This window comes from Psittacula echo (assembly GCF_963264785.1).
Source record: "Psittacula echo genome assembly, chromosome: 11".
Lineage (NCBI taxonomy): Eukaryota > Metazoa > Chordata > Aves > Psittaciformes > Psittacidae > Psittacula > Psittacula echo.
The window spans coordinates 3,864,955-3,885,207 of NC_137746.1; positions in this window are offsets into that span (position 1 = coordinate 3,864,955).

Genomic DNA, 20,253 nt, shown 5'->3' on the forward strand with positions numbered 1-20,253 from the left:
TTTCTTTTTTGGGTAGTACAAAAATAATGAATCCCAATCCCACAGGGATACCCACTTAAGTAGATAATCTCTTAAAGTCCCTTCCAATTTCAGCCATTCTGTGAACACTACAGAAAGGACAAACGATTTGCTCAGTATAATTCTGAAATGAAAGTGTTCCTAGTGCTTCATTTTTCATGTGTTGCCTGCTTTTGGCTTTAACCTGGCCAGCAGGCTGCCACAGTGCAGTGATACTCTGAAGTTCTCTCATCTCGACAATAATAGGGGTGTTTTCCTCTGAATGTGCAACTGCAGTATACTAAGGAGGATCCAATCACTCAGGTAGTAATTTATTTTATATATATCCTGATACTATTTTGATGGTTTTACTTCCAAAATGATTGCCGTGTAAAGCTCCCAGATTTGCTTTGACAGTACTACCTATATGACGGTTTAACTTGTAACACCCTAATGAAGCTTTGCAGTAGCTTTTTGACTTTCCAGAAACTTCATATGGAATTATTAAAGAGCTTTTGTTAACCTTTCTGGGAATTTAGATGTGTAGTAACAATTGGTAAATACATCTCTCTGAGTAGCCAAAGGGACTTGTGAAGTTGTTCATTTATGGGTTTTTTTAGACGGGGAAATAAAAGGTTTGGTCAAAACCTCTTCACCCCAATCCAACCCTCATTGTGTGTGATATGAGTCAGAGGCTACTTCTATTCACTGCTAGGTAAAAAGCAAATATCTCACTGGCATTTAAAGTAGTGAAACGTTGGGTATCTGTGTCCTGTGCCAAGAGAAATTGGCCTTTCTTGTTCCACAGTGATCCCTGCCTGATTGTAGCAAGGACCATGCCTTCTCTGACACCATCCCAAGGAATCCTACTCATCTAGATAAACTTCCATAGAAATTCCTTAGGAAAACTTGGGAAGTGACTTTTGCTGTAGATACTATAGTCGGAGGATACTGGTGATTGGATTGTAGACAGTGCACTAAATCAGGCTTTTCCAAATAGCTTTCCTGAACTAAGCACTTCATTGTGGAAATGCTGATTCCCATTTGACTTGCCAACTACAGTATTTGGGCCTGTATTTTCCAGACACTGCTAACATAAAAAATGGACTACACTCAGTGATGATACTGGCTCTAGTTTCCTTTGGAATCTTAAGCAATGTTAATCTTCTGATTTAGGATGCAGGGCAGGCTGGCATCTGCTGTGTGTGCTGAGGCATGTGTAAAAGGTCCCAGAGTACCTGTGAATTGTCAGCCACTCAGTTAAATGTAAATGGGTTTAGATGTTGCATCATCTTAATGCTCAATTAGCCTTGACTTGTGCTGATCAGCCTTTCCTAGCACCTTGGGTTGGTAACCTTGAACTGCAATAATCATTCCCCTTAGTTTTGGCTATCTGGGTGTAATCTTTGAAGTAAAGAATTGTCATCCTCTGTGATTTTGTCATACAGGCACAGCAGAGGTGGTTGCCTGTAGCTTTGCAGTGTGAATTCTCACTCCAACCTCTTGCAAATGTAATAGTGAATCAGAAGAAAGGTGCATGCTGGAAAGCTGCTTACTTAGACTGAAAAGTGAAGCCTGCACAAGCTGTAGAGTAGGGGTTTGAGACCTGTACAAGCTGTTTAGCATCTCTCCCCAGGCTTCCCGTGGGAACAGCAGAAGTCACAGGATGTGCCAGCCGGTCGTTGCAGGTAGGCTAAACCACACCATCTGGCTTTTTGGGGTTTGCCCCGTTTCTGTATTTAGGGTTATTTTCCTCTAAAACCGTCCTGTGGAATCTTCAGAGTCCAGCACAGTTAATGGGATGCCCAGGGAGGTTGTGAATGCTCCATCCTTGGCGGTGTTCAGGGCCAGGTTGGATGAGGCCTTTGGTGCCATGGTTTAGTGTGAGGTGTCCCTGCCCATGGCAGGGAGGTTGGAACTGGATGATCTTAAGGTCCTTTCCAACCCGAACTATTCTATGATTCTATGACTTGACCTCTAGACACCAATTAAGCAGCCTCTGACTGATCATAGAATCATAGAATACAAGGGTCATCTGGTCCAACCTTTCTAGGCAAAACATGACCTATACTGCATGTCCCAGCACCGTGTCCGGCTGAATTGTAACAGTGTCCAGTGTTGGGGAATCCACCACTTCCCTGGGGAGATTATTCCAATGGCTGATTGTCCTTACTGGGAAAAATTCCCTTTGTGTCCCGTCGGAATCTTTCCAGGTGTAACTTGTGCCCATCACCCCTGTTTTCCATGTGACTGCTTCTGAAAAGGGAGTCTCTGTCTTCTTTGCAGCCAGCCTTTAAATACTGGGAGTTGGGGATAGGATAAGGTCTCCCCTGAGCCTTTTTGTCTCTAGGCTGATGGAGTTCTAGTATACATCACTTTAAACCAGGGAGCAAACCTTAATACAAGACTACACAAACACATAGAATTGCTATGATGGGTGCTTCGATGCTTTGCTATTTCCAGGCTGTTTGCATCAAATTCTTTTTAAATATACTATTAAGTGTCTTATAGGTGCTGGGGTGTGCTCTACAAATAAATCTGTGCGCACCATTTTTGAGCTCTGGATGAGCGCAAACCCAAGGGAAAGCCCAATTTGGGATTCTCTCTTTATCTTCCTGATCTGTGCCTCTGAAGGTAAGTCCGAGGCTGCAGTTTCATCAGCTGGTAAATGTGGTTGTAGGGCGTCCAGTTAAAAACCAATGTTGCAGCCACTGACAACATACAGCATTGAAATATGTAACAATATATTTTGTGTATAACTATATTTTGTATATAACAAAAGAAGTCAGTCTAAAAGTTAATTCAAGAGCTATGGAGGCAGATCTGTCCCAGCAGGGGAATGTTGCCAGGCAAGATCTATTTTTTGGGGTTGATATTTGAAAGATGATCTTTATAGAAGGAGTTCTCCTTAAGTTTCCAGTAAGAAATCAGAGGCAAATATGGTATGTTAAACCTGGCAGTGCAAGCTTAGGATGCATGATCATGCAGGGCAGCTTTGCTTTCTGCTTTGCCATGCAGACCCATTACCAACATAAGGCACCCCAAAGAGGCATGAAATATTTAACTTTTGGGATTTATCCTTTGCCTTTTGCCTTGCTGTGTGGTTTGATAGACCTGTGAGTCCTAGAGGAGTCCCTCAGTTGTGATGGCTGTGCAGCATGGGGTGTGGAAAAAGCTCAGCTCCTGGTTATTGCTTGAGGGAAAGGGAAACGCAGGAGGGTGAACACCCATAGAAAGCCCACCTATGGGTAGGAAATGCAAGAAGGAAGATGGGTCCTGCTGGGTCTCCAAAATGTTAACCCAGTGTTCAGGCGGAGCGATGGGATGAGTGAGCTTCCAATTCTGGGATGCTCTTGCAGAGGAGCATCGCACTGGCAGCTCCTTGGTTATTCAGTGCCGGTGCTGTGCGAACTCCCTGTGGGCAGCTGGTTCAAACCCATCGGTGGACTAAGAGATTAAAGCCAACACACTAAACTGTAACAATAACCCATGGGAAGGGGTAGCATGGATATGAAAGGTCTTACTGCTTCCAGGTGGAAGTGGGGAGTTGTTTCACTGGCCCAGAGGGAGAAGAGTTAAAACCCTATTTAACACACAGGTCCTAATGCAGCAAAGCACATGGCTGTGTATTTAAGTATACGGATGCTCTCCAAAGCGTTACGGGAGCTACTCGTCTTTTGACAGCAAAGCATGCAATCAACAGCTGCTCTGAGCTGGGGCCATCCTGCTTCTCACAGCGCTGTGTCCCACAGTTCTGGTGTTTCACTTGTCCATGTTTTAGTACATCAATCTCCAGTCTGCTTGAAGCCATTCAGAGGAGGCTGCTGCAGGACTGCAGGTGCCGAGAGGCTTTTTTGGAAGGCATTGCTCTAAAGCCCCAGTGAATGGTGTATTGATGCCAGGGGCAGGAGTGTGACTGGCAGAAGGTGAACGGAAGGGACGGAGTATGCATTTGGGACCCTGTGTGTGCCGTGCAGCTAATAAACCAGTTACAGCAAGTGAATGAATGCACATCGCTGTGCCTGTGGTTGGGGAAGTAGATTCTATGATCAGCTTGAATTTTGGTTCTGGTAAAAGAACATGTATCAGCTGTTTTCTATACATAAAGTTTCATACAATTGTTAAAAAGTCCTTAATAGAGCATTAGCATTTCCTCTGCAAATAGAAATGATTCTGGCTATCAATAAGAGCAACACAGGGCATGCACGAAAGCTTTCCCGAGAAATCAGCTAGCACTCTAAGTGTGAGAGGTTCTTCTGGGCTATTATCCCGACTATCAGGCTGTGGAGAAAAATCAGATTATCCCTGGGTTGTTCTTGGACCTTCGTTTAAATTAAAGGGTGCAATGCAACACGTGCTTGATCAGGTTCTGAGGCTTTTGCCAGCAGGACTTCTTAGAGCAAACTCATTAAGGCTGGTGGCTGAAAGCAAGCTGTCGTTACTTCACAATAAATCAGAAATGCCTGATTTGATAAAACTTGATTTATTCAAAGAGGGCTGAGAGAAACACACGGGAATTTACTCTTGCTTTCTACATTAGAATAATTGCTTGGAATCACACTGCTTAAATTTGGTTCAGAGGAGACCAAAATTGGCCACCTATCAAGGATTTAAATACTTCAGCCTGTTGTTGAGTAGTTGAACTTACTTGAGCAGAATAAAACACGGTAACCAAGACAATGACATGGAAGTGTTATCAACTGTGCCATTTTGGTGTAAAAAAAGCTTGCAAACAGGCTCCTGTATATGCACGCTTTGTCTGTATGTGTGTAATTGCATTGTAAAATCTCAGTTGGGTTAGATCAGTTATGTACATACACACAGCACCTCGGCTATACTCTGCATGTTAAGAACACATTTAGGGGTGCAGCAGCTGTGACACAATTTGAACCCCATTCCTCTGATGGATGATCCACTAGCAAAAATAGGGTGCTGGACTCTGGATTTTGGGAGAGCTGCATGTTGGGCCACTGGGCTTTAAAGAAAAGCCCTTTGCTCATTGTGGAGAAAGACAAGTGGGAATTGTGCTGTAACTGCAAGATTGCTAGGAACCAGCAGCTGTGGCCTAGCATCTCAGCTAGCAGGGTTAAGCAGAAGCTTTTAGAACAAAGTGGGATAGCTAATAATGTAAACCAGTGGGGTTTTCTGGCAATCAGTGTTGAATCAAGCTGCTACTGTATTGAGAAAGCATGCTTCTAATCGTGCTAGGTTTATATAAAGAGCAAGGAGTGGGGGTGTATTGTGCATTAAAGCAACTATTCCTGTAAAACTGTTTATGGCTTGCAGAAGTTACCTACTTTGTACTGAACTGGGAGCACTCTGCTCTCCTCTTTCCTTAGTTTACATGCTATTAATGGTATTTATTTTCTCTCTTTCCTTCTCCCCATCCTGATTATTTTGGTTTCATGCCCTGGCAAATCATTTCCTGTGTAGCTTAAGGAAGTTGAAGACAAATTCCTTCAAGTATTTAGTGGTTCACGTAACCGGTAACTTCAACCCTGATCGATGACGCAGTAAAACACCAAAGAATCCCCAATCTTAACAGAATCACAATCAGAAGACTAAATAAGTATTTTTCCCTTCCTCCTCCTGCCTGGCAGGGCTCCCACTGCATTACAGCAGCAGTGGAGAAAAATGGGTCTGGAAAGTAAACTCATACCCTCAGCATGGAACCGTTAGGTGCATATACTGTGGGTTTTTTACATTTGATGCTATGGTTTCATAAACACGGGTAACAAGCTCCACCAGATGCCCAAATCAGAGATGGTTGTTAATGCAAATATCCTTGTATGGACACTGAATGGGTGGATGATGACATTTGCATACATACAGAGCTTAATCTGGAATCACTGGGTGATTTTGTAGCACAAAACTGCATGAATTAGCTAAAGCATTCTATCGACTTCATGACAGAGCTTTTTATTTACACCTATTCCCATTTGCACACAGCATATTTCTCAGCAGTCTTTTCCTGCGATGCCGCCTATTACTCTAAAGAGGGTCACATCCATCCAGCAACACATGGAGATAATGCCTTATTGCACAGGGGCTCTGGTGCCTGCTACCGATGTAACCCATCGTTGCTCTCTAGTGTCAGACAGCTTGTGTCCTCCACGGGCTCTTGGCTTCTCTGAGTGATCTGTCATAAGGAAGAGTAGCAAAGAAAGAGTTTTTCAGCTGGCAGTTAATGAAGAGCACAATGAATGTCACAGTCAAGAACAGAAAGAAAAACAGGATGATGTAAGTCACCAGGTCTGGCTTATTTATTTCCCCTTCTTTTAACACCCGGGCTGTGGACATGTAGAGAGCGGAGGAGCTCACGGGTCTCGGCGTGCTGCTCAGGTAGGGCGTGTTGGTCTGAATGATGAGGTGAGCTTCAGTGGCACTGGTTGAGTTTAGCAATGCACTATACATGTTCTTGCTTAAATATCCTCCACGGTAGAAGTAAAGCAGGAGAGCAAACGCGGTCAGTCTTTGGCATGGGAAAGAAATCGTGTTCCTGCTTGTGAAAGGCTGAAAACCTGCTGCATTTTGTCTAAAAGCAAATGAATTCACTTGCGTGGCTCAGGGACCCTCTTTTAAATCTTCTTGGCTCATATTTACAGCATTCACCCACAAATAGGAATCACAAAACAATACAGGTACCTCGTGTCCTGGCCCTTGTTCCCCTAGCGCACCTCTCTTGGGGAAGCACACTGAATCATCTGCTGGTCAGCCGGGATGGGCTGGGAGCACCGGGAATGTGCTGGGAGCCCCGTGCATGGGAAAAGGCTGTCCCTATCCCAGCCCTGGTGCTGGCAGCGGGGCAGCGAGGAGCCAAGGGTCTGGCTGGCAGCACTCACTGTCCATCAAGGGGAGTCACGATGGGATTCCAGCTGATTTTCCAAAGTGGGATGCTCACAAATCCGGGGTTAAACGGCATCCGCGGGGAGATGCAGCGGCTGCTTTGAGATCCTGCTGGATTTGCCGTCGCGGCTCTCTGCCTCGGGAGGCTCCGTGCTGTTGAAATCCCGGTGCTGTGAAGCATTAGTTGACTTTCTTTAATCCCAGCTAACGGCGAGCTGTGGAGCCAACGTTAAAGCAGCTGAGCTTCCTGCTTGAGCTTTCCAGGCATTCCTTTCTATTGCTTGGAGAGAAATAAATGTAAAAGAAGATAAATCAACCAACGTCCCTTTGTTTAGAGAAGAAACACCAAAAAAAGCCTCCCTGGGGATGGAGGGGAGGGTCAGTGCGTTGGAAACCTCCCCTCTGCCCTCGGCTCGAGCTGCGAGGTGGGACTGTGCAGGGCTCTGTCGAACATCACTTTCCTCCCCTGACAGGGTCTCCACCGCAGCATCACTTGCTACCGTGGGAAGGGGAGAGCTGTGCACGGCGGTGCCGATGGCTCTGCAGCCCGTGGTGCGTCTGACAGTGACACGATGCTAGAAAGGAAGAGATCTCCTGATAAATCCCTGTGAGTGCCTCAGGCTCTGGGTAGAGGTTTTGAGCTGGGGGAGGGCAGCAGAGAATGGGACAAAAAGGAAGAAAATTGCCTCGAAAGCTGCCTGTCTCCCTCAGACCTTTGTTGTAATCAGAAAACGTCTCTTTTCTTCATTTCCCTCCCTTCTGGTTGGTCCCCAGCACCCTCTCCAGCCTGACAATTAACGTTAATTCTCTTTTCCCATCAAATTGCTTTTATGCTGCTATTAGCTGCTGGCCGCTCGCCAGCTCTCGCACTCCCCTGCATCGGATAAGCGCTGTTCGTCCTCCGATTTTAACACATTGCACTTGGAAAAGGGGACAGGGGACAAAGCCGGGGGGTTAAAAGAGGGGGGAAGAGAGGAGAGCTTGACAAGCAGGCAGGGGAAAGGGTAAAACACCTTCTGCAGTCACAGGGTGCTGATCCAAGCAACCGCTAAAGCCGCTTATGATGAGCGATTGCAGGCGGCGGTCCCGGGTGGTTGAGTGTTTCACTTAGCGTAATAAATGTTCCTGCTGGGAGAATGGGAATGAGGAGAGGAGAAATCTCCTGGTCAGTTAGATTTAAATGAAGTGTCTGCTACAGGCCTTGGTCAGCGTGTTCCTCACCTCCTGCCAAGCTCCAGGCGCTCCAGTTAAACCCCTTGTGTGCCCGGTGTGCTCAGGTGGTTGAAGGCTGTCACATCCCTGCTCACATCCTTATGCATCAGGGAAGCCGCTGCCTGTGCCTTTACCTCTGCGCCTTTTGAATTCACAAGTTTTGAAGGTTTTCCTGGTGCTTTGTTCCCCTCCATCCGTTTTCAGCAAATGTGAGCTGCTCTCCGCAGTGCCTTGGGGAGCCTTTCCTTGCCTGCACCTTATAACCCTCCTCCTAGGGACACGTCCCCTGCCCACAGAGCAGTTACACCTATTTACTCTGTGTGGGTTCAAAGAACAGGACACAGAGGCAGGCAACCAGCACAGGGCTTGGAAAAGTCAACAGAGTCACCAAGCTAATACAGTTCACAACTGTGTTACCTGCTGTGTCTCTTGGAAATCAGGGTTTTGAGCAGCACACATGGCTGGCTGCAGGGCTGGACCATCCCATCTTCAGCGCTCTCCTCGCTGATCTGTGTTTGAGTTTAACCAAACTTTGCATCTTCAGTTATTTACTTTATTGTTTCTATTAGTCTATAGGAAAAACAGGAAGGCACTGGGGGGTGCCGAGTGCTACAAATAGCCTGGACAGTCTTAATGCCTTACATATTTCAGCTAAAAGTTTGTTATAAACAGCTTCTCTGGAAATGTCACCAACTCAGCAAGAGGGGGGGATACTACAGAAGATGCACATGGATGATGTAGCTGTGGGTGTATTTCCCCCTGCACAAAGTGTGGGTTTGGGCAGCGCTGTGGTGCTTTGCTTGATGGCTCGGAGTCAAACTGGGTAGAGGTGGGGAAGGAAGGGCTCTGCCAGGGCTCTTGGTGGCTGTGTGCTCATCCTCTACCTCCCTCCATCCGTCAAGCCCATAGGGATGTACCCCTGAGCCATTGGAGGTGTCCCTGGAGGCAGATGGGACACTTGCATCAATGGGACAGTCGCTGAGGTAAATCCTCCGGGTGTTTTCCAAGCACCCTTTGTGCTCACAGGCTTGGGAGTGCGCAGAATTCCCCCTGCTTTTTGGCCGGCTGAAGCTGATACAGAGTGGATGAGAAGCCCAGGGACGAATCAGGTGTATTTTCTGCAGCACTGTATCCAGGCTTAATCTTTAAAAAGCTAAATTGCCATAAATAATACCTGAATTGCAAAAAGAAGAGCTGATCCTTTCCCTTTGTTCTCTTTAATTTGGGAAAGCATTTAAAGTTCCTGGTGATTTTTCCTCATTAACTTATTTAGTAGTTTTGTTCATGTTTCTTGTTTTCTTCTTTTATTCCCCAAGGTTTCCAGCATTTAATGACTTGTTTTGTAAGGTTTTATTTAACGTGCCCTGGCAATGATGCTGCAAGGACAAACACAGAGCCTCTGACACTGGCAGGAGCTTAACAATAATAAACCCTTGAGTGCTGCAACTTCCTGGTGTGTTTGGCAGGTGAGTCAGCACCAACTGGCCCTGGTGGCATCACAGGGCTGGAGAGGGTCTCTGCACCCTGTGCCAGCGCCTCAGCACCCTCACAGGGAAGAGCTTCTGCCTAAGAGCTCATCTCAGTCTCCCCTCGGGCAGGTTAAAGCCATTCCCCTTGGCCTGTCCCTACAGGCCCTTGTCCCAAGCCCCTCTCCAGGTTTCCTGCAGCCCCTTTAGGCACTGGAGCTGCTCTAAGGTCTCCCCTTCAGGAGCCTTCTCTTCTCCAGGCTGCCCCAGCCCAGCTCTCTCAGCCTGGCTCCAGAGCAGAGCTGCTCCAGCCCTCGCAGCATCTCCGTGGCCTCCTCTGGACTCTCTCCAACAGCTCCAGTCTCTTGTGTTGTTGCCCCAGGGCTGGATCAGGACTGCAGGGGGGGTCTCACAAAGAAGGAGCCTGCAACCCTCAGCCCCTCTCCACTGCTGCTCCCCGGGCTGGCAGGGTGATTGCATTTGCTTTAATGATCCTCCAGCCAAGCTACCACCAAACATGGCACAAATCTTAGGGGTGAGAACCACTTGGAGTTCAGCCGCGCTGTGAAAGTCTGAAGCTTCCCCCATTTCCAGCCTGGTAAATAATGCATGCTCTCTCACTTGTGTGCTTACACAACCCCTACGGTGATAAATATCAATGGAAGGAAGTGAAAGTGGAAAGGAACGTTATCTTTCTCAGTAATGCAACCATTTACAATCTGTGTTACGATCCTCCTGCTCTTAGGAGTGAGCAGCAGTCGGAGGGGATGTTTCTATTAGCAGAGCAGAATGCAACAAATCACGGGCTGTAACTTTCCAGTGACGCATAAAAGCAGCCTTAAAACCATATAAAGGAAAGAAAATAAAAATAATATACAGAGATCACTTCCTTTCTTTAATCACCCCAAAGGAAAGTGCTTGAGAAGCAGATATTAAGGACCTCTGTTTTTCCAGGGGCATAAAACTAAGCACTAGGCACCTCATCTGGGGATCTTGCCTTTGGTACTTAAGTATGGGGCTGAATGCCTGAAGAAATTGGCCCAAGTGCTGAAAGGTCTTGAAAATACTTTGCTTCAGAGCTTGTGTATATCCAGTGAGTTAAAACTAACTTCTAACACTGGGTCTGCCAGGGCACGTTTGCACCAGCTGAAGCAGAAGCATTTAGAACGTTTCTGCATAAGCCTGAAAACCAGGAGCTTGAGTGCATTCGGTCAGGGCTGCATCCGGATCCTTTGCTGGTCTTTGGGTTGTGAGGAGCTTCATCAGAGGATGGGGATAAGCATCCTGCACCTCCTGCCGTTCAGGTAAGCTTTGTCACTGCTCAAGGGGATGTCGGGATATAACTCTGGCTGTTTGGGAAAGGAGGGAGCAGCCCAACCTTCCATCACCAGTCCAGCATCCTGCAGCAGCTCGGCTGCACCCGTAGTGAAAGGTTTTGTTTCTGTGTGTGGTAGGTGTGTGGATTCCCTGTGTCCTGACTGAAACTCTCATTTTCCTTCTGCAATGGCTCAGTGTGCACAGAAGGGAAAGCACAACCCGAGTTTTGTGCAGCCGGGGTGGGTTGGTGTGCATCCAGTGGTGCTGCAGGGGATGCAGCATCAGTACAGCCACATGTAGAAGATGAGCGGGAGGATGCTTTGGAAGTAAAAGCAAAAGGTGTAATTGTAGAGAAAGGTTGTCTCTGGTACCTCCTTTACCCTTAAACTGATTTCTAGCCACAAGCGCTGCTCTGTGAGCTGAGTTGGGTGCAAAAGGGGCTGCAGATGCTGCTCTGGGCAGGACAAAGTCTTCTCCCAGCTCATCAGGAGTGTGTCAGCCTGTGTATGCCCAAGGCTGCTGCTCTGGGGCTGCCCAGACGTGTTTGGCTTGTGACTGTCTCACTCCTGTCTCTGCAGCACAACGATGCTCCCTGGGGCTGGCTCCTGCTGCAGCCTGTTGCTACCCAGGAACAGGTATGTGCATTAACAGTGCTACAGTGCCTGTATTCCCAGCTTTTAATCCCAGTTATTGGGGGTTGAATTTTAGTTAAGAGAAGAAGAGAGGAAGTGTAAAAATTCACTGTGAGGTTGTAGTTTTGAATGTGTTTTGGTGCTAGCAACCCTTTACCAACCTGCAATATGAATAGAGGGCAATGTCTGTCCCATCCTGAATATACTCTCTGGGGATCAGAAGCGGAGCTGAGGAGGCTGTGGGGAGAACAGTGCTTGTCATCTCTCTCCTATTCATGCCTCTTCCTAAAGGGAATAAAATGAGTCTTTCTGTAGGCTGCTGCACAAAACACTTCCCACCTGTATATATAACCCTCCTCCTGCCTGTTCCACTGGTATGCTGTAAAGCTTCATGTTTAATCATAACATTAACTTCGTGGTAGGGAATTCAGATCAGGAGGGACTGGGGCGTCCCCATCATCATTTGATGAAAGTGTTGAACTCTCAGCTGAAACATCCTCTGGCATTGCCCTGCTTCTCCCTACCTTAATTTTGCCAGCATTAGGGGTTTGGGATGAGGCTGAGATCGCTCGGGAAGCTTCCCAGATCGTCACAGGGCTCTTTTATTAGCTGAGCCTGTCTTTGTTCATGGCTTCTTGCTCATACAACTCACCTGTCTGGTGTCAGACTTTTCTTGCAGGCAGCGGGGCATGCTCTGTCCGTGATGGGAAGCTGTGGCTGTGTCTGTCAGACGGCAGATGACAGGTTGGGCAGACAGGGTTCCTCTTTCTTCTCTGGTTATTGATTCTGGCTTTGGTTTTGTAAGGTCAGTATCGACTGTAACTTTTGAGGGGAGCCAACACTGAGTAGTGAGGGTGAGTTATTGAACCTAGGTGATCCCCATGGCTTACATGTGGGGTTTATCTTACCCACCAGGGTACCCCTGCCTCCCTGCACACACGGATAACTCTGTGATCAGGTTCTGTGCAGCAAGCTGTCTATGTTGCAGCCCTTTTCCTGGCTTGAAAAGCACACTTAATAATAGTTCTTTACCCTGTGTGGCTTTGGAGGATTAATTACTGAAGGTGCTAAGTGCTCTGGTGCGGTAAAAAGAACTAAAGAACCACCTAAAACAGGGTGGAAGAGGGAACTGAACCCTGGGGGTGATGGAGCTGAAATCCTTGTAGGTAATGACAGTCTCTAGAAGGTTAAACCTTTATCCCATTGCTCCCACACAGCATTCCTGCCCCTGCCGTGCAATCCTCACCTCCGAGCAGCATTGGGGGTTGCTCTGTGTGTGCTTCCCTGCTTCTGTAAGTTAATAAAGCAAATGTGTTGCTCAAGGTGGGTTATTTATTACTGGTCTCGGTGTGAGCTCAGCCTGCTTGCAGCATTAGCAGTGATGATGTTAACAGAGCTGGATGCTTGGTGCCCCTCGGTGATGGCAACAGCAGCTCAGGTTAGAGAGTGAGCAGCACATCACCCTTCTCAGGCTGGGCATAGACCTCAGAGGTTTAGATAAACTTTGTTTTGGGAAGTACCAGACTCTCAGTGTGCCTGGCTACTGCTTTAAGGCATGGTTCCACCTATAGCTGTAACAGAAATGAAAGGAATATGGAGCACAGTGTTTCTGAGCAGGCCAGCGAATTGGAGTTTAATTGTGTGGGCGCTGCTTGATAAAGGACAAACAGTTTCATGATTTCTGATTTGCCATTCAAAACATCCTGACTCAACAAATCACTTTGCTCATTGCTTTTATCTCAAAGGTCCTTCTGGTGTCGAGATAGAAACCTGTAAAACACATGGAGCATCTCTGGGAGCGGTGGCCTGCATGTGGCTGGGAATGGTCAATCCTCAGCAGAGCCCAGGCTTCCATCACCTGAACTCTCATGTCCCACACAGAAGTGAGTTATCTATAGGATGGCAGAACAAAAGGATTTGTTTCAATTTTTTTGGCTTAAATCCTTAAAAACCCAACCTTTCCTTTCTTTTTATGCTCTCCTAAACCACCTGCGGATGTCCAAGGAAAAGGTAAAGTTGTAGTTCTATTCCTATAGTTTTAATTCCTATGGCACAGCTGATCTGAAAGATTTGCACTGTTCACTGAACACAATTGCCCAGAAAGGGGAGAAAAAGGCTCAGAGATCAGTACATCAGGTTTCTGTGTCTGTTATTCCTTATTCTGTGGTGGGGTCTGGATCTTGGAGAAGGATTTGATATATATTATCAATGCTCTATATTTAGGCTGCCTTTAATTACATAAGTGACTACACAATGTCTCAAACCTGGAGCAGACCCAGGCTTGAATCAGATGAAATCAGTCGATTTTTCTCATGTTCCAGATTCCTAAGGCTCCCCATAAACCCTCTCCTTGTTCCTGCGGGAGGTTGCTGCTCAGGCCTTTATGGAAAGCCAGGTTTGCTTTAGGTGATTTGTGTGCTTGTATAAGCCAGAAGAAAGAGGAAAGCCAGGCAGAGATGGGAAAGGAGATCTGCGAGCAGCAAGCCCAGCCGGCAGCGTCTGCTGGAGGGGAAACCACTCTTACTCATCTCCTTGGTTCTCCTGTTAGCATAGCTTAACCTTGTAAGTCCTCTCCACCCCCTTCATTAAATGATGGCTTGGTGTCTTTGGCTCTCATTGCTTAAGACTGTAATTATTATTAGTCAAGGCAAGGTAGCTGCCCATGGTTGCCAAATGGGATGGGAATGCACCATGCTGGAACAGCCTGTGCTTCAGGAAGCCTTGGAGAGCTGACCTCATCATCATAGGGTTGTGGCTTGCCTTAGGCATGTAGCACCCTGGTGCCCACTGGCTGCCACTGGGGGAAGACATGAAACACCCTCAGCAAAGACGGGCTGAGACTTGTGCTTGCTGAATATGCTTGGAGAGAAAATCTATCAGCATGTGATGGGTTATTTTAATAAGTTAAAATCCTATTGCTTCTGGAACATCACAGAGCAAACAAATTGGTTTAAATTTCCTTGCCATAACTTCATGAAAGTAAATTTGAAAAGCACAAAAGGCAGGATCAGGATAACAATATCATCTTCACATCTGTAACAGTGCTCATAAAAGGAAAACTGCATGAAATACAAAGCAAACAGGAATACTTTCAACCTCAGCCCCTTGAAATACCTGCAATGCCCCCCACTTAGCAAAATAAGACATCACCTGCCTTTTCAATGTGCAGAGAAAAGTGGTGTTATCAAGTGCTGTTTCTTTTTGAGGTGATGCAAGAAGATGTTGTTACTTTGTCGTGTTCCTTGCCCAGATAAAGGCAAATACATTCCCATTGCATTTTAATTAGTTCCCAGCCCATGCTGGTTGGAGGAATACAGTATGGTATTGTCATTAAAATTCATGCTTTATAATCAGTACAGTTTGTACAGTTTGAACTGCAAGCAAAAGGATGTTTAACTCTGGTTAATAGTGGAGTTATCTAACCCTTGGCATCATTCAACCTGCTGTTACAGTTTTAAGTAGAGAGAAAGGTTGAAAGGTTGTGATCATCAAGAGAAAGAAAATTACATTGGGATCAGAAAGAGAAAGGTTGTGATCTTCCTCAAAGGCTATATCAGGCCTGCCATTAATTATGAATGCTCATTAATTATAACAGATCATCTGCCATAAATCTCTGTAACTGAACTTTCGAACTGAGCTTCAGGAGGGCAATTTTGACAAATATAGGAGGGACTGTCCCATGTAAAATGCTGGGGCTTTATCTCTTGTGGCATCCCTCTTTAAAGCCAAGCAAACTGACTGATGAAGGTAAGAAACGCATCCTTTAGGAGATCAAAGTCATAAAATTCTCTCAATTCCCTTTGAGACAAAACTGCGAATTGCGATTGGAGGAAAGAGATTTTTCCCTGTAATTTTTTTGTTGCATTTTAAAACTCTCTAATTGTTCCCCAAGACAGTTTCCTTTGTATTGTGCTGTAAACTGATTTGCTGAACTGTCAGGAACCCAAGGAAAAATCTCTAGGACAAAACCTATCATCTATTCTTAACAACCAAAGGAACACCCTATTTCTCCTTAATAAAACCCAGCACAGGCTGTTTGGTTTAATGGAGAGCTCTGCTGGCGTTAGAGTACACAAAATCCATGTTCATAGAAAGAGGGGGATAAATCTTGGTATTTTGGTTTAGCATTTATATCTCTTGTCTTCAAGCTGAGGTGCTTCTGCCTTCTCTTTTTGTGGTTCAGGACCTTTTGCTGAATGTTTCTAGGGGTAAATTTCAGCTGAATTTCATAAAATCATCTTTCCCAAGGGTATTTTTGTGTCCCCATCCATTTTGGGGGAATCCTGGCGAATAGGGATGTCCAGAGACATTTGCCTGTTGGACCTCAGGAGGGCCTTGCGTGCGCAGGCGGTGATAACTGCATGGTTGCAATACAAAGAGATTTGGTTCTTTTTATCTAGCTTTAACCTGAGTTTTTAACTCTTTCAGTGCCAGGTTAATCCTAGAGCTGCTGTCATTGCTTTGCCCTGCATTGCATTTAGCTGCAGTATCACAGATCTATGTGTTGTCTGCCCTGTAGCCTGCAGGTGCACATCTATTCAATTACTGAAAGACTCCCATAGAATTAGTTTTCCCTTTGATATTTTAGAAGCATCTCATAAGGTGAAAATGTTGCATTGGTATTTTTTAATGGTTATTTAGAGAAGAAACTGTTTGGACATGCTTGAAAATACCACCGGGCACCTATTTGCATGTGTAGGTGCCTAAATAGCTGTGAAAACCGACCATCTGGTGGTTTTGTCTCTGGACTCGGAGTCTCGGGAAATATGTAGGCTACTGAAAAGAAGAGGATTTAAGCCCATATGTTGCTTTCGGTGATCTGCTCAACTCTTAATGTCTCCCCAATGTGTGGAGGAAGAATCTACAAAAGACTAAAACGTTTGTAGTGCCTGCATGTGTTTTACAAATAATGTCATGGAAGATTAGCAGGAAAAGAGTCTTTTCTACAAGTATTCTGCCCTTCACTTCTAACATCCCTCTTCTTCTAACATCCAAGAATTGCTTACCTGGTGTCTAAATGGCATTGCCAATTACTGCAAAGTCAATGAATTCCTGAAATCCTTTTGAGCTGCCTCAAACTGCTTCTCTTCCTTAAAGATTTTTATTCTTCCATCCTTTTCTAATAGAACTTCAGATTTGATCTTTTAATTTATGTGAAACTCCTGGGCTGGCTATAAGAGAAGATGTTCCCTCAGCATGCTGGAGTACAACCCATTCTGATGATGGAGATCAGTGCTGCTTTATGCATGCCTTTATCTGGTGCAAAAGACAGAAGGATTAATCCCTGGCTGCAGGATATTTGTTGGTCTGTGCATGGTGTCACTGCTGCAAAGAGATATGAAGTCAATTAATTCACAGCAGGAGACCGTATTTTGCCAGATTTGGGAGGAGGATCTCACTAAGATCTGGGTAACTCCCAGTGCTGGCATGTCGGGGTTTTTATGTTGGGTCACCAGAATGAATAGACCCTGAGGAACAGTGGCAAAAAATCCCTCCTAAACTGTTCCAGCTTCTACAGGAGAAAGCCTGGGACAGGGATTGAGTAAGATTATTGTGAATTTCAATGCTGATTCTTTAAATACAGGACAATGTATTGATTCTGAACCTCTTACGTGACCGTTTTCCTGCAGTGTTGGCAGGATTTAATGCCAAAATTAATCAGACACTCACTGATGCCAGGCCAATTCCCTGACATGCACATTGTTAGTCAGGTAGAAATCCAAATGTTCACCCACTCTCTAAATCAGTTTATTTCTCTCTGCCACCGTCAAAATCCCATGGCACATCTTGTGGGATCATGTGGGAGAATATCAGATAATCTCTCCTTTTCACTCCGATATAAAAAAACCTCCATGATTCTCAGCTGTATAATCATTTCCTATAAAATAAATTACTTTATCTGTCTTAATACTGTCACTCTTCTGTTCTTCAGTGATCTCCTTCTTCCATCTGTGTGCATAGCTGTAATCTTTTCTACACCTACTCTATGTACTCTCAAGTGTCAAAATCTCGCCTCAATCATTTGTGTCATTAGTCTCTTGTTCCTGATGGGATAGCGGGCAAAACATCACAGTTCCTCAGGCCTCTTGGGATCGTTTCTGGGCTCATTTTGCTCTCAGGAATAAGGGATCACTGAGTTTTATATTTTGTCACCTGAAACTTTCTGCTTATTACTCTGGAAGGGACTGGGTATTTTTATGGCTTGGCGTGTATCTTGTTTCCACCATGACTGCTGCTGCAGCAAAGCGTAATTTCAAGAGATATCCACATTACCCAGATCCCGGGAACGTTGACTTGCTCTTTCTTATTGAGTAATTCTGTGTGACTCACGCTTTGTTCTCTGATATAATTTTTTACACTCATTTGCAGAATAGTGTTCACACAATTGAGCTTACTTACTCAAATCACCATCTTTTGTAGCGAGACAGAGCAATCACTTCCCTCTTTCACAAAGCCATTGCAGGAACAATGAGCTGACCCATAAACGAGGACCATCTTGTTTTCCTGAAAATACAGACTACACTGGGCGAAATGAAATTACTCCAGGATAAAAGAAACCCTCTTGGAAGCTATGCATCTTCATAGTTTAATGTGACAATGTGCCTCTCCTGCTGAGCCGTGACCTACTTTGCTCACAAAATGCTCTCATTACCTTCCCCCAGTTGTGAGACTGTCGTAGCCTCAGGAATTCTTCACCTCGAGACCCGAAGTGTCAATCACTAACGAGGGATCCTGCAATGGTTTCCTTGTGGATCAGTGCATCAAGCACTGCCTTGCTTATCATGTCTCATGTAAATCCCACCTCTTCTCCTACAGTTGCTGTTTGTTTTACTTCTTCTCTCTGCTCCAGATTCCAGACTGCCCCCAGCATCCTCCCCTCAAGTTCAGAGCTGGGTAAGTTTTGCTGTATAGTGAGAGATTTGGATACTTTTTTTGGACTGATTTTTATATCAGCTCAATTAAAATGTTTTGCTCTGATAGTTCAAAACATTTCTCTCCCTCCCCCTCTTCTTTCCTTCCGTTATGATTGAAAAGGAATCCTTTTCCTCTACCCAATATATTCTGTGCATCACAAACAGGAGACAAGAGATTAAGTGACAACAGCCGTGGGAATGACCTACAACATATGGGACATTTGGTAATTATCCAGTTTATATGATGTAAGACAGAAAATCACACAACTCTGCTAAAACATGTAAATAGAGGGAAGGAAAATGATGGCAAATGACTGCTCCCAAAGAGAAAGATCCTTAACTGTATGTTCCTATTCTTTTGGCTTTTCAACAAATGCCTAAAATCCGCTTATTGAATTCAAGTTGTGACATAGCAAAGGCTTGGCTTGGAAAGGTGCTTCTTTAGTGTGAGGTGTCCCTGCCCATGGCAGGGGGGTTGGAACTGGATGATCTTAGGGTCCTTTCCAACCGTAACTATTCTATGATAAAAGAAGAGATGTTTGCAGCATGAATACCCACAGCTAAGAATGATTTGCAACCATGGGACTGCAGGGACTGGCTGTAAAAGGAAGCCTGTGCAGGTCTAAGTCTGCTTCCATTGGAGCCAGGGGAATGAAGACAGAAGGGTGAGCTGTGGACTTTCCAAACTCCTCCTGCTCTCAATGTGTGGTGGTTTATGTCCAAATGAGGCAGGCATTTATACTTCCAGAGGGGTGAAGTCATCAGAGTACAGAAAATTTACAGCAAGGAGATCTGTAAAGTTCCATACAGAATAGATCTCTTAGTAGAGAAAAATCAGGACGTTCTGTCCTACCAACAATGAATATTGCATTGGATACTGCAATGAATATTGCGTTGGACAACGTAATGAATATTGTGTTGAACAATGCATGGGATGGGGTGAGTCTACAGAAGACCCAAAATGAAGCTGTTTCCACTGTCACCATTTTGGTTGGAGTTTCTTTTTAGAAAAGAACCTGATGGTTGCTGACCTGTCTTGAAGATCTGCTCTGTATCCCACGTGCAAACTCTTGTCTTAGTTAAACATCACAGCCCTCACTTGTAAAGACTTGAGTCTGTCCATCAGGTTGTACATTTGCAACTCACAATTGAGGGGACTGATCGCAGCACTCTCATCCGCGGGGGTATTTTGCTCCTTGGGAGGACAGCTCAGCAGAGCTGTAAGGAACCTCTGCCCTGGCTCTATGGGGGGCATTGGTACCTGCCTTGGTGCTAGGAGAAACGGCTGAAATTGGTAGACTTTCCATTCCTGTGATTTCTATATAGAAAATTACTTATGTTGTTGAACCTAGTAATTCATTGGAAAACCAGCCTGCACGCATAGTGGTTTAAGCACCCTGAATTAATATACAAACTCCCTCTGGGGGCTGGTTCAGTGTGTAATTTCTTCCCTGAATTTGGAACTTCAAGTTACATTAAAGAGTCTTAGCACACATTTATCAGCTTGAAATTTGGATATTATATTGTTGGGAAGTAGAACTATTGTATAATAATATATACCACTATTTTTTAAGATGTGGGTCTTCATAATTGAAGATAATGTGTGCGGAAGTGGCACAGTGAAAGTCAAGGTATTTATAGACCGTTAACAATACAGCCCAAATGATCAGTCCTGGCGTATTCTGTTGCAGTAAGGTAGAGCCTCCCATATTTGAAATGATTCGAAGTCACCCTTTGCAATAATTCTCAAACTCTTTACTTAGTAGTTATGAATTCATTTTGTGTTATGCTTTGCCTGCTTATGCTACTGCTTTATTTGGATTTACAGAACTCATCCTTGCATATAGCAAGAAGCTGCCTGCACTGTAT